The sequence below is a fragment of the Lissotriton helveticus genome, chromosome 3_1, assembly GCF_964261635.1.
Source record: "Lissotriton helveticus chromosome 3_1, aLisHel1.1, whole genome shotgun sequence".
Lineage (NCBI taxonomy): Eukaryota > Metazoa > Chordata > Amphibia > Caudata > Salamandridae > Lissotriton > Lissotriton helveticus.
Genome location: NC_136061.1, coordinates 1,258,964,598 through 1,258,981,084, shown reverse-complemented (window position 1 = coordinate 1,258,981,084; position 16,487 = coordinate 1,258,964,598).

Sequence of the window (16,487 nt, the reverse complement as noted above, 5' to 3'; positions counted from 1 at the left end):
GTTGTATATAAATAAGTATACATAATACTCAGTGATTGTATGAGTGACTGTATCGAAAAATGTATACTTGTAATAGTGATTTTATAACACACTAAGTATGAGTTACTTTCTATATGAATAAATAAAGTGATGTTTGTATAAGTGTGTAGCTTAGTAAATGTAAGTATGATCAATTGTTTGCATAAGTGAGTAGGATGACTGCATAAGTTAATAGGATGTGTACTGGTGTGTAATGTCGATATAGGTGTATAAGTATATTTAATAGTGTTCTATTGATCTTTGTTAGCATGTATGACTGAATCTATAGGTAATTGTTTAGATGTGTCTGTAGATGTAGGAATCAGTGAGTGGGTTTTTAGAATCTTGGATTGGTGTGTCAATGGTTTCAAATATGGTACTCCATATTTTATAATGAGAGTTGAAAGGTTATACTAGTGTATGTCATGATGAGATGTATCAGATTGTCACATGGATGATGTCATCAGTGATGTAAATTGAGATGTCATCAGTGATGTCACTGACCATGTTATGAATGATGTAATATGTGACATCATCAGCAGTGGATTGTGTGCGCGCGAGTTATACTTAGTACAACTAACTATAACGGAGGAATTTCAATGGTTTTTGTACGAGTGAAATGTCAAGCTAACTATAACGACCCTAAAACCTATGGGTTTTTTTCAGTGAATTTCTAAGGTTTTTTAAATGGTAATTCCTAACTATAACATGTCTGAAACCTATGGTTTTTTCAGTGAATTTCGAAGGTTTTTTAAATGCTAATTCCTAACTATAACATGTCTGAAACCTATGGTTTTTTCAGTGAATTTCTAAGGTTTTGTAAATGACAATTTTTAAATGTATTAATTGTTATATTAATTTTTTTATACTGATTTACTATATTTTTTAAACTATTTATTTTAGATATTTTTTTTAATTACATTATACATTACATTACAAAACATACTTTCTTAGAATGAATTACTTTAGTTTAAATACTTTGGGAATATGCAATAGAATTTTAAGCACAGTAGTTACAGTTGTTGCAATGGGAAACACAATTTCAAACACAATGAAACATTGAGCTCAACAGGAATTTCTAGTTAAATGCAATTAGTTGCTTATGGATTACTTTTCTAACCACAGTACTGAATCTTAGATTCAGTCCTGGGACATCTCCTATAAACAGTTGAGTAAAAGCGTTTTGGTTACAGTAGTGATTTTTAAGGAATAATATTGTATTTTAAAAGTTGACACTTAGAAACTATTTCACATCGTATCACCAATGTTATCCTATGGGAGGAAATTCACTTAGCAGGTAAGTAGTATTATCGTTATCGTTTCTGGATCCAGCACTGGTGCATCTCCTGTAAACAGTTGAAAGAATGAATTTAAGATATACAGGCGATTTGTAAGGAATATTTGTAGTTTGTGAAAATCAACACTTAGAAACTTTTCTGGTGAAAACCAGACAATGGATTCCTATGGATGGAAAAACAATTTTTTGGTAAGTACGGTTAGAATTACCTTTCAGGGTCAGTGCTGGGCTAAAAGATTCAGCACTGGGTTCTCTCCTGATAACAGGTGAGTAAATCGGAATTCGTAGTTCGGATGATTTTAGAGGAATTCGTGTAAGTTCTAAAACTCCACACTTAGAAGAATTTCCAAGTGAAACCAGTCAATGTAAGCCTATGGAAGGAAATTCAAGTTACTTGTAAGTATGGTTAAAATTACTTTTCAGGATCAGTACTGGGCTCAAAGATGCAGCACTGATGTCTCTCCTGATAATAGATGAGTAAATCGGAATTCGTAGTTTGACTGATGTTACTTCGGTCCAGTATATATAAAGCCACTTTCTTACACCATCCCCTCCCTTCACCATTGTGCAAACACGCCATGTGGTGCATTTTAAGTTGGGAAAATAATTCCCCTTCAATCCTGAGGGTCCCTAGAGTCCAATTAGCCCACTAGGTACATCCAGTAAGCGCCACAGAGCTGCGTAGCAGAGAGATGTAAAAAGGGGCACGGCCTGCACCCCCTCTCTGCAACGCAGCGCAGTGGCGCTTCCTGTGGCTTTTTAAAGCCCTGGGGGGTGCTGGTCTCCGGGGCTGCGGGGTCCATCACGGACCCCCAATTTACATATTTAGAGCCCCGGGGAGTTGGCAGTCTCCGGGGCATTGGGGGGTTCAAGCCCCCCACACAGGTTTTTTTTAATTTAAATCAAAAATATGCCCCGGGGGTGGTGGTCCCCGGGGCTGCGGGGGTGCAGAGTGCCTCCCTGTAATTCCAATGTAGTCGAGCCCCAGGGGGTGGCGGTCCCCGGGGCTTGTCCCCCATAATTAAACTTTTAAGCCCCGGGGTGGCGGTCCTCAGGCTGCAGGGGTGCCGTGTGTCCCCCGCAAGATCAATCAAGTGGAGCCCCGGCGTTGGCGGTCCCCGGGGCTTGGGAGCCTTAGAAGCCCCCTAAAATTATACCTTCAAGCCCTGGGGGTGGTGGTCCCGGGGGCTGTGGGGGGGATTGGGCCCCCCACATTTTATTTTTATGAACATGCCCCCAGGATTTGGCCCCCCGGGGGCTAATTATCATAGAAGATCGGGAGCCAGCGCTTCGTTTTTTTTAACGGCAGGATCCGCGCATGCTGCGCGTATTTTGATGATTTTTAAAAAAAATACATATGTTTTGGGGCCTTGGGGGGTCCTTCTTGGACCCCCTGAACAGGCCTAGGGGGTCAGGGTGTTTCTACCCTGCCCCCTTTTTGTGTTTTGCGTGTTTGTTATATAGGTTTCTTGTGCCTCGGATTTACCGAGGCACAAGATGGCTGCCAACACTTCCTGATTTGGAGTGTTCACAGCCAATTAGAATACAGCTCGTGCACGGCAGGGTGCGCGGATCATCCGAGGTCATTGATATATATGTACTTTCAATTGTAATTTTCTCAGGAACTACTGAAGGGATTTACACCATTTAAGCAAAAGGCACGAGTCTGAACTGAGGACTACCTCTTTGCCAAATTTGGTGTAATTCCATTCAGCCGTTCGGGCTGTAGCCCCGATGAACGGTTCCTATGAAAAATTACATGTGGAAAACAGGTTTTGGGACCCCCCTATTTTCTCGGCCCCCGCTTCATGGATCACTCCGAGACTTTCAGGCACCTTTTTAAATTCACTAAAAAAGGGACCTGACAGTTAGTTGAACATTTGACTCGTATAAAACCAGAGACATTCGCCTGTTTAGTTAGTTGAGCTATATGAACTATAACTCGCGCGCCCACAATGCACTACTGATGATGTCACATATTACATCACTCATGACATGGTCACTGACATCACTGATGACATCTCAAATGACATCACTCATGACATCACTCATGACATCATCCAGTGAATGTGTGTTTCTGTAAAGTTTAAATATGTTTTATATATATATATATGCCAAGGTGTATTGAAGAATGAATGCATTTACAAGTTCCTAAAGGAATTATTTTGTAGATGCGTGACTGACTGTATAAGTGAGTGATTGAACATGTCTTACTGAATGCATGGGTTAGGGACTAAACTGTGTAAAAGTCTGTATCAGTCTCTCCATTGGTGTTTAAGCAACTGCATGGGTTGCTGAATAGCTACATGAGTGTCTATATAGGTTATTGATTTGTTGTCTGAGTATCTTATGTGTCCCTGAGTGTCTGTGTGGGTGGGTGTATGAGTCTGTGCATAGATGTCTGAGTGGGTGATTCAGTGGTTGTATGGATTAAAAAGTGCACCTGGGAAGAGCTGTATGGGTGATTTAGTGTGTTTATGGGTGTGTTGGTGAGTGAATAAATGTCTCAGTGATATATCTGTGACTAAATACATATATTTTAAGCCACTATGTGTGAGTGTTGAAGTATATAAATGAGTATACATGAGACTAAGTTATTTGAAGAGTGGGTGTATAAATAAGTGCCTGCTTCTATCAGTGATTGTATAAGACAGTAAATATGTGTTAGTATCTGCACAATAAGTGATGTGGCATGTCTAAAAATAACGAAGTTGGTGTGTATAACTGTGTACATGATTAAATGGGTATGTGATTGATTCTTTGCATTACTGACTAGGTGTGTGAGTAACTCTATGGATGAGTGGCAGAGTATGACTGCATGTAGAGATTTCTGAGTGCATATTATAGTCCTGTATTGATGAGTACCTACATGTATAAGTGACTGGATGTGTGTGTAGACCTAGGAAATAGTGAGTGCTATGTAGTATATGGCATTCTTTTGTGTATGGTTTTCAAAAATAGTAGTCAGCATTTTAGAAAGGGCATATCAAAGTTTATGTTAGAGCATCAGTATGTGCATCAGATTGTCAAGCGGATGATGTCATGAGTGATGTCATCAGTGATGTCATTTGAGATGTCATCGGTGATGTCATCAGGGATGTCACTGACCATGTCATGAGTGATGTGGTATGTGACATCATCAGCAGTGCATTGCGAGCGCGTGAGTTATAGTTAGCTCAACTAACTATAACAGGCGGATTTCTCTGGTTTTATATGAGTCAAATGTTCAACTAACTATAACGTCCCTGAAACCTATGATTTTTTCAGTGAATTTCTAAGGTTTGTTAAATGCTAATTCCTAGCTATAACGTGACTGAAGCCTATGATTTTTTCAGTGAATTTCTAAGGTTTTTTAAATGTTAATTTCATATTTTAATGTTTCTAAAACAATAAGTATATTTTTTTGGGGGGGAGAAAACTGCACTCCCATACCAGTAGCGTACCAAGCTCCATCACCACGCGAATCCTATGCGCCACATTGCTAAACTCGTAAATGATGCGCATTTCGTATCCGACGAGTTGGTGGCCCCGCATCCAGCGTAAAATCTTATATGCATTAAGTCACCACAGCTACTACTTTGGTATACGACGGGTACGCAGTACCAAGCCGCGCATTACGTCATGTGCATATGGAGTTGCCCCCGCTGCGCGTTGCGTATGCGACGAGTACACGCTGCCAGGCCCTGTGTTACGTCACAGACGTATAGTGTAGCGCCGGGTACGCCATTCCCTCATTTTTTGGTCTTAAAAGTATATCTAAATACCTATAAACAGTATATGAGAGCAAGCGATAATGTAAAATATTTTAAACATTTATATATTTCTAACTGTAATAAACTCATATTAGGATAAATATATTTTGACAAAATCGCATCGAGTGCAGCCTCCTTGCTCGCTCGGTGCGCGATTGCCTTGTGACCTTAAAAAAAAGCATTTGATTGCTTCATCACATTTCCCATTGTAACAGTTGGACGACCCCACCCATTTTACTCATTCTCTCTACAGCGTTTGATAAGAGACACCTCTTCTGCTTAGAAAGCTTTTTTGAAAAGTGTTTTCCTGTATACTTATATCTTATACTACATACAACATGCAACGATCATCTTGATCAATATTCATGGTCTGTACATTAGCCTTCCACGTGTGATTGCCATGCATCTCAAATGTTCCATCAAAAAACAAATGTGTGTTACACGATGCCCCTGGTGTGTGTGTATGCACATTATTGGGCTCCCTTTCAGCCTGAGTATTCATGGCTCTAAGAAGTATCAGGAGCCACGGGCCGAGTGCACATCCTAGATCACATGTGACAAACAGTAAACAGCAATGTGTAGATTTCTTTTGCTGTACGCTCGGTTGTCAGGCTTTACCAATATAGTAGTGTGTTATATGTGAGACTTTCAGATTCACATTTGACATACATTGCTTGACAGTAATGAGTGTTATCACTGTGTATGACGCAGCCTCACTGCTGATCCTCCCTCCATCAGAGCACATTCACATGTGTACGCTTCGTGATAGAAACACTTTCAATAATACCACACACCATTGACATGCATGTTGGCGCATATCCACAACCTTGACAACGACATGTGATGTTCGCCGTTCAATCTTTTCACCATCTCATTAGCGATAGTTGCTGCCCTCCCGGCACATGCAACACTAATGTAAATTGCACACTCTGCGTGGTCAAAACTAAAAAAGAAACACACATAAGTACACTTCCTGGCCAGGCAGGAACTGAAAGACGCCCAGGTCCCCGGAATAATTATTCACACCCCTATGCTGGCCTGGCATACGCAAGCCCAGCCCACTTTGCGTACGTATAAATAGGATAACCACAAAGCCACATGTCCCTCTTCTTCCACACTGCCTCAGGTGATATGGCCGCATCCACCTCGCATATCAAAACGCGCAATAAAAAAGGGATCCGTGAGGTGTACACCATCCTGGCAATCAACACTGGCTCCAAATTGTGAGCCCTACTGCCCGTCGTCTTCGAAAGGGATCCATGAGGTGTACACCATCCTTAAATTATCACTCCAGCTGAATTGTGAACACTGCTGCCCGTAGTGTTTGCTCACACAACAATGACAGCAAGTGAGCAGAGCGGCCTGGGTGCACAGGGCCTCCAATTGAGCGCGGTGCGGCGGGAGGGGTGGGGTGTATCAGTCTGGCTGCGCAGGTGCGAACTAGCGATGTTGCTGTGCATAATGATGTGACCTCTGACCTGATTCAGTCTCATCTCTGTCTCATTATAAAGACCTGCTGGACCGTACTGTAGGCCTGAGCCAGCGGGCAGCGCTGCCCTACAGATAGCTTTTGAGCGTGGTTCTGGGGAAAGGGTGGGGTGCATCAGCCTTAGTGCGCACATGCGAATAAGCAATGTTGCCATACGTCATGATGTGATCTCTGACCTCATTCAGTCACGTCTCTATCTCATTTTAAGGACCTGCTGGACCATACTGTAGGCCTGAGCCAGTGGGCAGCGCTGCCCTACAGACATGTGACGTTGGCTTTTAGGGCACTGTAGTGAGCTCGTTACTAAGTGCACATGCACACAGCCTTCCGCCACTGCGTTACACACGCACATTATGCTTCTACCATGCACTCTGTTCCTTTCTATGTGAACCTTCGTATAAGGTATTATTATTTAACCTTGTGAATTCTCGTGCACTCCATCTCCTCTTTGAACCGCGATTACCACTAACAGTTGGTAAATTGTACATCAAAAATGAAGGATGCACTCAACTCCTGTTTTCTATCAAGCTTGAAGTAAACCTTCATTTACCTCCAGACATTTCCACCATTAAATTATTTCTCCCTTTTCAGACACTGAATTGATTGGCTCAAGATGGGCAGAGCGGAAGCTCACCTGGCGATGATGCCCTGGACATTCTGACGCTTTCCATCGTGGTATCAAGACACTGTCCCCGACCGGAGACCTGCTCTCCTACCGTACAAACATACCCTGGAGTCGGAGCTTGCACCAACACGTCGTGGGAAACACCGGTGGTGGCAGGTGAGCAGTGAAACCTCGGTGTGCAGGACCTACACTTGAGCACAGTGCGGGGAAAGGGGCTGGGGTGCAGCACCCTGAGTGCACAGGTGCATGCAAGCGATTTTCCCATAGCTAATAATGTAGAACCCTATTATCAAAGAACGGCAATAATATTATCGCCGCTTTAGTGGCAGGAAACTGCTGCTAAAGCGGCGATAATGGGCTTGATAATATGCCCTTGGCAATTTCCATAGAAGCCCAAGTTCACACCAGAACCTGGGCTTCTATGGGAATTCACAAGGGCATATTATCAAGCCCCTTATCGCTGCTTTAGCTGTAGTTTCCTGCTGCTAAAGCAGTGATAATGTTATCGCCGTTCCTTGATAATATGGCCCCTAATCTCTGACCTTATATGTTTCATTTTAAGGACTTGCTGGACCACATTATTTCTCACAGACCCCAGAGACCTAGACAAACGGGTGACGGGAGGGTAAACACTAAGGGCTGGGTGATGTAGGCCGAAGCTCGGTCTCCTACTCCCTCTCTTCTTTTGACTTTCCCTCCCCTTCTCCCTTCCACCCCCTCCTCCTCCCTCCCATTCTCACTATCGTCCTTTCATTCGGACTACCTTTCTTTACCTCTTCCACATAGCACACATACTTATGTTTTATTTTTGTCTTGCAGGTTTTCTACGCTGCTTCCACTGGAGTCCAACCCACTTTTTGTATATTATACTGTTTGTTCTATTAAACTTACACTTCTATTTATTTGTGTTTTAATAAAGGTTACTTTTTTTTCAAATAAATAAATGTCTATAGTTTATTGTGAAAATCATCTGTTTATAGGAGATTATGAGGACAAACCTTTGTAATATTACAGTGCACCTACCAAACATAATCTAACTGACTATACACAGATGAAGCCTGGGTAATTCTACAACTGCAAGAGTTCTATGATTGTATCACTTTATAACACCATGAGTACTGCCTGTGTGAATACAGAACCAATAAGACACTGCCCAGGACCACCGAGGCTTCAGGGACCGCTGAAGCCCACCCTGCTTATTTAAGTAATGCCCCGGAGTGTGGTGATGCCCGAACTTCAGTTAGCCTTGACCCCCCTAACATTTAGTAAACAATACCTGAGAAGGTGGCGGTCTCCTAGGCTGCGAAACAACTCTGTGCCCTTCCGCGCCTAATTTACATGTGACATTAAGATCCCCAGTCCTACAGAAACCCCGCAATATAATAATTGGATTGGCCACGGAACATTACCCACCAGGGGCCTCATTTAAATGAACGGGTGAGGCCCCGTTTTTTTTTTCTCTCCATTTTTACCATCCACATTCCCTCTATTAAAGTGATGCAAGGTTTTCCTCCTCTTGCTTCAAGTAGTCAAACAAGGATTTGCTATCACAGGGTGGAAGCCATGCACCCGCCCTCTAATAGCAGGCACAAATGTCCTGCGAATGCACCCCCCTGGGACATTCTATGAGCTGCACCTGTGAGGTCGCCCTCCCTAGGACCATGATGCATTTGTTAGTATAAACGCATACTAACACTACTTACACATGAATAGTACAGCGAGCAGAATGTAGTGAAGCAGCAGAGGAAGCGCAAAAACTAAAAATATAAATCCTTACAGATGTCTGATGACATAGTTCAATGACCTGATGACCCTGGCATTAGTAGAAACAGCTACATGAGGAAAACGGGTGTTTATCACAACGCAAGCAATTTTGAAATATTGGTGAGTGCTGCCTTCTTTTTACCTTCTCCCGCTCGTCGCCAAATTTATGCAGTGAAGACACAGACAGCAGTGGATCCGATAAGTAGATTTATTACAGGAAAACAAGACAACTGAAACAGCCACCAACAGGAGCAGACAGCAAGGCAATCGTTCTCCAGCACTGTGTACAAACTCTGCAAGGTTCACCTCATGAGAGCCCTACATTCTAACAATACAATACATGCTTAGATTCTAGTAGAATTACATACTAACATTCTACTATGACTTACATTACACAGAGCACATGACTTTAGAGCAATGAGCTCATGGTTTCATCCACGAGTCTTGACACCGGTAGGGGTGAGTAGTTCGCGTCCCACACCCTGTATTGTATAAACACAAACTAACACTCCTTCCACATGTATGCTACAGCACCCAGAGAACATCACTTTAAAGCAATGAGCTCACAATTTCGGCTCACGGTTTAATCCCCGAGTCTTTGCACCAGTAGGAGTGAGTGGTTCTCTTCCCACTCCCTATATACTATATACTATAAACACATACTAACACTACTAACACACTTAATCTACAGCGGCTAGTATCCTACAGCGCCCAGAGCCCATCAATTTACACCAATCACCTCAGTTTGATCCCCGACTCTTCACACCGGTAGGCGTGAGTTCTTAGCTTCCCACTTCCGGTATAGTATAAACGCACAGTACCAGTCAGTAGTTGGTATAAACGTCTACTAACACTACTTGCACATGTATATTACAGTGCGCAGAGCCCATCCCTTTACAGCAATTACCTTGGTTTCATCCGCAAGACTTCACACCGGTAAGCGTGAGTACTTCACTTCCTGCTTCCGGTATAGAATAAACGCACAATAGTGGTCAGTAGTTTGCTTCCCACTCCCTGTATGGTTTAAACGCCTACTAACACTACTTGCACATGTATGCTACAAAGACCAGACCACATCACTTTGCAGCAATGACCTCACGGTTTCGGCTCTCGGTTTCATACTCTGAGTGTAGCACCATTTCATCTCAGCACCATGTCACTCTGAGCAACACCGCACTTTCAGATCGGTAACAGTGACTACTTCGCTTCGCACTCCCCCACAGGGGTTACAGTGCTCCTACCCTCCTTTCCAACTTTTTTCACCCTTTTTTCCCCTTACTCGCTTCAAAAGAATCACATAATGGCGGCCAACACTTTCTAGTTGCAACGGCTCGCAGCCAATAAGCAGCAAGCTCATGCTCGTAACGCCTCAGCCAATCAGATTTCAGAATTCCCAAATATCGAGATCTGTACATTTTGATATTTCTCAAAAACTACTGAACGGAGTTGCACCAAATAAACAAAAGTGTGCTTTCTAGACTAAAACCCTTCTCCCTGCCAAATTTGGGGTAATTCCGTTCACCCGTTTGACCTGCAGCCTTGTCTAAAGTTTCCTATGGAAATTAACATGGAGAAAACATGTTTTGGGACCCCCCCTTTTATCTCAGCCCCCCTTGATGGATCACCTCCAAACTTTCTACATAGGAGCTGATATGAACATAGAATCAGTTTAGAAAATGTCATGAAGATTCATCAAACGACGCCAAAGTTATAAGCAAAACAAAAAATGCTCTTCCTATGGAAACACGGTCCTAACTATAACTACCTAGCTACTGGCGACCACCAGTAGGTAATATATATATATATCAATGCTCGAAGGTGTCCACCTTTGAGTAGCACGCGAACAGCAGCTTGGTTTATGTATAGGTGAGGACGGGAATCCACTCGTAGACGCCGCTCCGTACGGGATCTGCCCTACGCGTTTCGAAGCTCCATATGCTTCTCTTCAGATGCTTTAACGGAAGCGGTGTGCGCAACCGCCGACCCACTTCCCCATTTTATATATAACACACCCACCGATGGGAGGCTCAAATGAGACTGTGCATTCTGGGAAGTGTGGTCCGGGAAGCACACAATCAAGTCCTGTATGGACTCCACAAGTGGGCCCGTCCTCGATTCCAAGTACGACTGCTGCTTCACTTTAGTGACCCCCAGGGTACCAGGGTGGTGCATACTCCGCGGCTGGACGGCTGCATATAAATCAATGCTTGAAGGTGTCCACCTTTGAGTAGCACGCGAACAGCAGCTTGGTTTATGTATAGGTGAGGACGGGGATCCACTCGTAGACGCCGCTCCGTACGGGATCTGCCCAACGCATTTCGAAGCTCCATATGCTTCTCTTCAGGGGCTTTAACGGAAGCGGTGTGCGCAACCGCCGCCCCACTTCCCCATTTTATATATAACACACCCACCGATGGGAGGCTCAAATGAGACTGTGCATTCTGGGAAGTGTGGTCCGGGAAGCACACAATCAAGTCCTCTATGGACTCCACAAGTGGGCCCGTCCTCGATTCCAAGTACGACTGCTGCTTCACTTTAGTGACCCCCAGGGTACCGGGGTGGTGCATACTCCGCGGCTGGACGGCCACGTATAAATCAATGCTCGAAAGTGTCCACCTTTGAGTAGCATGCAAACAGCAGCTTGGTTTATGTATAGGTGAGGACGGGGATACACTCGTAGACGCCGCTCTGTACGGGATCTGCCCGACGCGTTTCAAAGCTCCATATGCTTCTCTTCAGATGCTTTAACGGAAGCGGTGTGCGCAACCGCCGACCCACTTCCCCATTTTATATATAACACACCCACCGATGGAAGGCTCAAATGAGACTGTGCATTCTGGGAAGTGTGGTCCGGGAAGCACACAATCAAGTCTTGTATGGATTTCACAAGTGGGCCCGTCCTCAATTCCAAGTGCGACTGCTGCTTCACTTTAGTAACCCCCAGGGTACCGGGGTGGTGCATACTCCGCGGCTGGACGTCCGTGTATAAATCAATGCTCGAAGGTGTCCACCTTTGAGTAGCACGCGAACAGCAGGTTGGTTTATGTATAGGTGAGGACGGGGATCCTTTCGTAGACGCCGCTCCGTACGGGATCTGCCCGACGCGTTTCGAAGCTCCATATGCTTCTCTTCAGGGGCTTTAACGGAAGCGGTGTGCGCAACCGCCGACCCACTTCCCCATTTTATATATAACACACCCACCGATGGGAGGCTCAAATTAACTATATAGGAGCAATTTCAATGGTTTTGTATGGGTGAAATATCCAGCTAACTATAACACCCCTAAAACGTATAGTTTTTTTTGTGAATTTTAAAGTTTTTTTAAATGCTAATTCTTAACTATATAAGGCCTGAAACCTATGGTTTTTTCAGTGAATTTCAAAGGTTTTTTAAATGCTAATTCCTAACTATATAAGGCCTGAAACCTATGGTTTGTTCAGTGAATTTGCGAGGTTTTTTAAATGCTAATTCCTAACTATATAAGGCCTGAAACCTATGTTTTTTTCAGTGAATTTCAAAGTTTTTTTAATGCTAATTCCTAACTATATAAGACCTGAAAGCCCACCAGGAATCTCCAGTATGCGCCAGGGGACTGCATTGCAGAGAGGTGTAATGAAGCCACGCCCCTTTTTACACCTCTCTGCAACGCAGCCCCCGTGCATGTTTGAAGAGGGGGAACTAATTCCCCTTGCATACTGGGGGCCCCTGGGGGCCAACTAGCCCACCTTGAACCTCCAGTATGCGCCAGGGGGCTGCATTGCACAGGTGTAATGAGGCTATGCCCCTTGTTACACCTCTCTGCAACGCAGCCCCCTGGCGCGTTTGCAGAGGGGGAACTAATTCCCCTTGCATACTGGGGATCCCTGGGGGCCAACTAGCCCACCAGGAGCCTCCAGTATGCGCCAGGGGGCTGCATTGCAGAGAGGTGTAATAAGGCCACACCCTTTTTTACACCTCTCTGCAACGCAGCCCCCGTGCATGTTTGAAGAGGGGGAACTAATTCCCCTTGCACACTGGGGGTCCCTGGGGGCCAAGTAGCCCACCTGGAACCTCCAGTATGCGCCAGGGGGCTGCATTACACAGAGGTGTAATGAGGCTATGCCTCTTTTTACACCTCTCTCCAACACAGGCTACTGGCGCGTTTGCAGAGGGGGGACTAATTCCCTTTGCATACTGGGGGTCCCTGGGTCATATCTGCCCAAACGCCGAAAATCCGAACGATTGAAAATGACTTTTCTTGAGAAACATTTGGATTTGGATTATCATGTCCTATACTTTGGAATTTTTGAAAGACTGACTTTGAGGATGCTATAAATTACTCAAGTCTGCCCGAATTGTGTGGGTAAAATTGATACCTAGTCACTTTGAATAAGAATGTACTTATGTCTCGTCTAACATTTGGAAGAAATATCTAGTTATATGACAACAGGATACCGACATAACTTGAAGGAAATAAGAACGCCCTGAAGAAGTTCTGTTGTACAGAACAAAACGCGTCAGCTGGCTGTGGTACATAAACTTAAGGAAAATAAAAGCATTTGAATATACACCAAGATTCAGCGCTTCAATAAGGACTCTAAGTGATATGATTTGATTGGACTTATTGTGCAAGTGGTGCTGTGCCAAACTTTGGAATATTCTCCACTACTCTCTACTACTTACTCTCTACTACTCCACTACTCTCTAATACTCACTCTCTACTACTCATTCTCTACTACTCTACTACTCTCTACTACTCTCTCTCTCTACTACTCACTCTCTACTACTCACTATCTACTACTCACTCTTTACTCACTCTCTACTACTCTCTACTCTCTACTACTCTCTCTCTACTACTCACTCTTTACTACTCACTATCTACTACTCTCTACTACTCACTCTCTACTTCTCACTCTCTACTACTCTCTACTACTCACTCTCTACTACTCTCTACTACTCACTCTCTACTACTCACTCTCTACTGCTCTCTACTACTCACTCTCTACTACTCTCTCTACTACTCACTCTCTACTACTCTCTCTCTACTACTCTCTACTACTCACTCTCTACTACTCTCTACTACTCACTCTTTACTACTCTCTACTACTCACTCTCTACTACTCACTCTCTACTGCACTCTACTACTCACTCTACTACTTACTCTCTACTACTCTCTACTACTCACTCTCTACTACTCACTCTCTACTACTCTCTACTACTCACTCTACTATTCACTCTACTACTCTCTACTACTCACTCTCTGCTACTCCCTCTACTGCTCTCTACTACTCACTCACTACTCTCTATTACTCACTCTCTTCTCTCTACCTCTCTCTACTTCTCTCTCTACTAGTCTCTACCTCTCTACCTCTACCTCTCTACCTCTACACCTCTACCTCTCTACCTCTCTCTACACGCACACATGTACACATATGTATATATGCATATATATGCATATGCATTTATGTATGTGTATAAATATATACACATACATATATAAACATATATAATCTGCATATCTATATAAATGCAAATATAAATGCATGCATACATATACATATATGCATACATATGCATGTTATTTACATGAAAGTTTTAAAAACACTAATAAAAGCAAAGCTAAAAAGCCACCTCATTACAAACAGAATGGCTTTAACTTAAACGAGGGCGAGATCTATTGCATTTTCAATGCGTGTTTACTTTGGTTCCATCAAGAAGGCATTCAGATGTGTCACACGTTTGCCATAAATCCTGAATGTTAGCACTCTAGTTGCTTATTAGATCACTGTAGTAAAGCTACTGCTCACCAGGGAAGTCTGCTGCTAATCATACTTTCTATGGCAAAATTAACCCCCTCATTTTGTTCCTTTTTAAATTAAATGTCTTCAGACTTACCACTTCATTCCTATCAAGATGGCTTCTGGTGTGCCATACTTTTGTCATAAGTAAGACTGTTAGCGCTCTAGTTGTTCTTTAGAACACTCTGGGACATTCTGTCATTGGGCTATACTTGGGCTACATCTGGGTGATATTTGGGCTACATTTGGGCTCTTTTGTCTCTGGTGGCCATCTTGGGAGACTGCATGTCAGAATTTTTTGATGAAATAGAAGAGGATTTGAGAAGTCACTCAAAATGTTCCCTCATTTTTCTTTCTGCAGCACTAATCATACTTTCTATGGCAAAATATACCCCTCATTTTGTTCCTTTTTGAATTAAATGTTTTAAGAGTTACCACTTTATTCCAATCAAGATGGCTTCAGGTGTGCCATACCTTTGTAATAAGTAGGACTGTTAGCGCTCTAGTTGTTCTTTAGAACACTCTAGGAGGCTGCAGTAGAACACAAAGGAATCAACTGACAGTCTCTGTCCTTGTTGGATGTACATGTTTTACTGAGAATGTCAGACTTCATTCTCACATGACTGAGAAAGATAATGTGAATTTACAGAAAATATGCTTTCAGTTTAGCTTATAGATCCCCTTCCAAACCACTGTGGGAAAAGCATGAGATAATAGTTTTCTTTCAAACATGATTCATGATATCCCAGCAGAAGGCTTTTTCACATGGTAAAATCACCTTAGAACACACCACAATTCCTAAAATGAGTATGGTACCATCAACAAATGATTTATAATGTAACTAAAGTCCTAAAACCCTCTATTAACTACAATGCTTTTTAATGAGGTGCTATCATGTATAGTGGTCCCAAGATGGCTGCCAACACTTCTTGGATGAAGTGCTACCAGCCAATCAGATCTCACGATGAGATGTGTGGTTAGGCTCCGCCCAGATACATATGTGTTTTTGAAGTTAATTTTCATAAAAACCACTGGAGCTTTTTTCACCAAATATAGTAAAGGCACTTCTGCGTACCAGTCCCTACAATTTTGCCAAGTTTGGTGTAATTCCGTTCAGCGGTTCGGGCTGTAGCCTTGTCAGAACGTCCTATGGAAATTAACATGAGGAAAACATGTTTTGGGACCTCCCTTTTTTCTCAGCCCCCACTTCACGAATCCCCCCGAAACTTTCAGGGAAGGAGCGCAGCGGAGCTGGCCAAAATTTTGGAAAATTACACGCAAATTCCTCAACCGGCGCCAAAGTTATTCCCAATAGAATTTTGCGGATTTCCTATGGTAGCTAGGTCCCAACTATATATACCTACTGGCTATCGCCAGTAGGTAATATATATTTATATATATATGTATATATATATATATATATATATCCAACGAAGAGTTTTGGCATTAAGCTGTGGTGGCCTCTGTCAGCGGCGGGCCATGGACGGGATCGCCACTCCCTACATACCATACACACACGTTCACGGTTTCCAAGAACGGAGTCCAGGCCAGCATTAGTATTCAAAACCGGATTTATTCCAAAGCTTTCACTCGACGCGTTTCGGGAATAGCCTTCCCTTTCTCACGAGTACAAGAGTTTGTTTGCATCCGTTTTTTAAATAAATCACGTGACTGTGTTGGAACAAAATTATAATAAACATAGTTAACAGACTACCAGATCATCTTATGTCTGGAGCTACGTTGTACACTCCTCTTCCCAGAATGT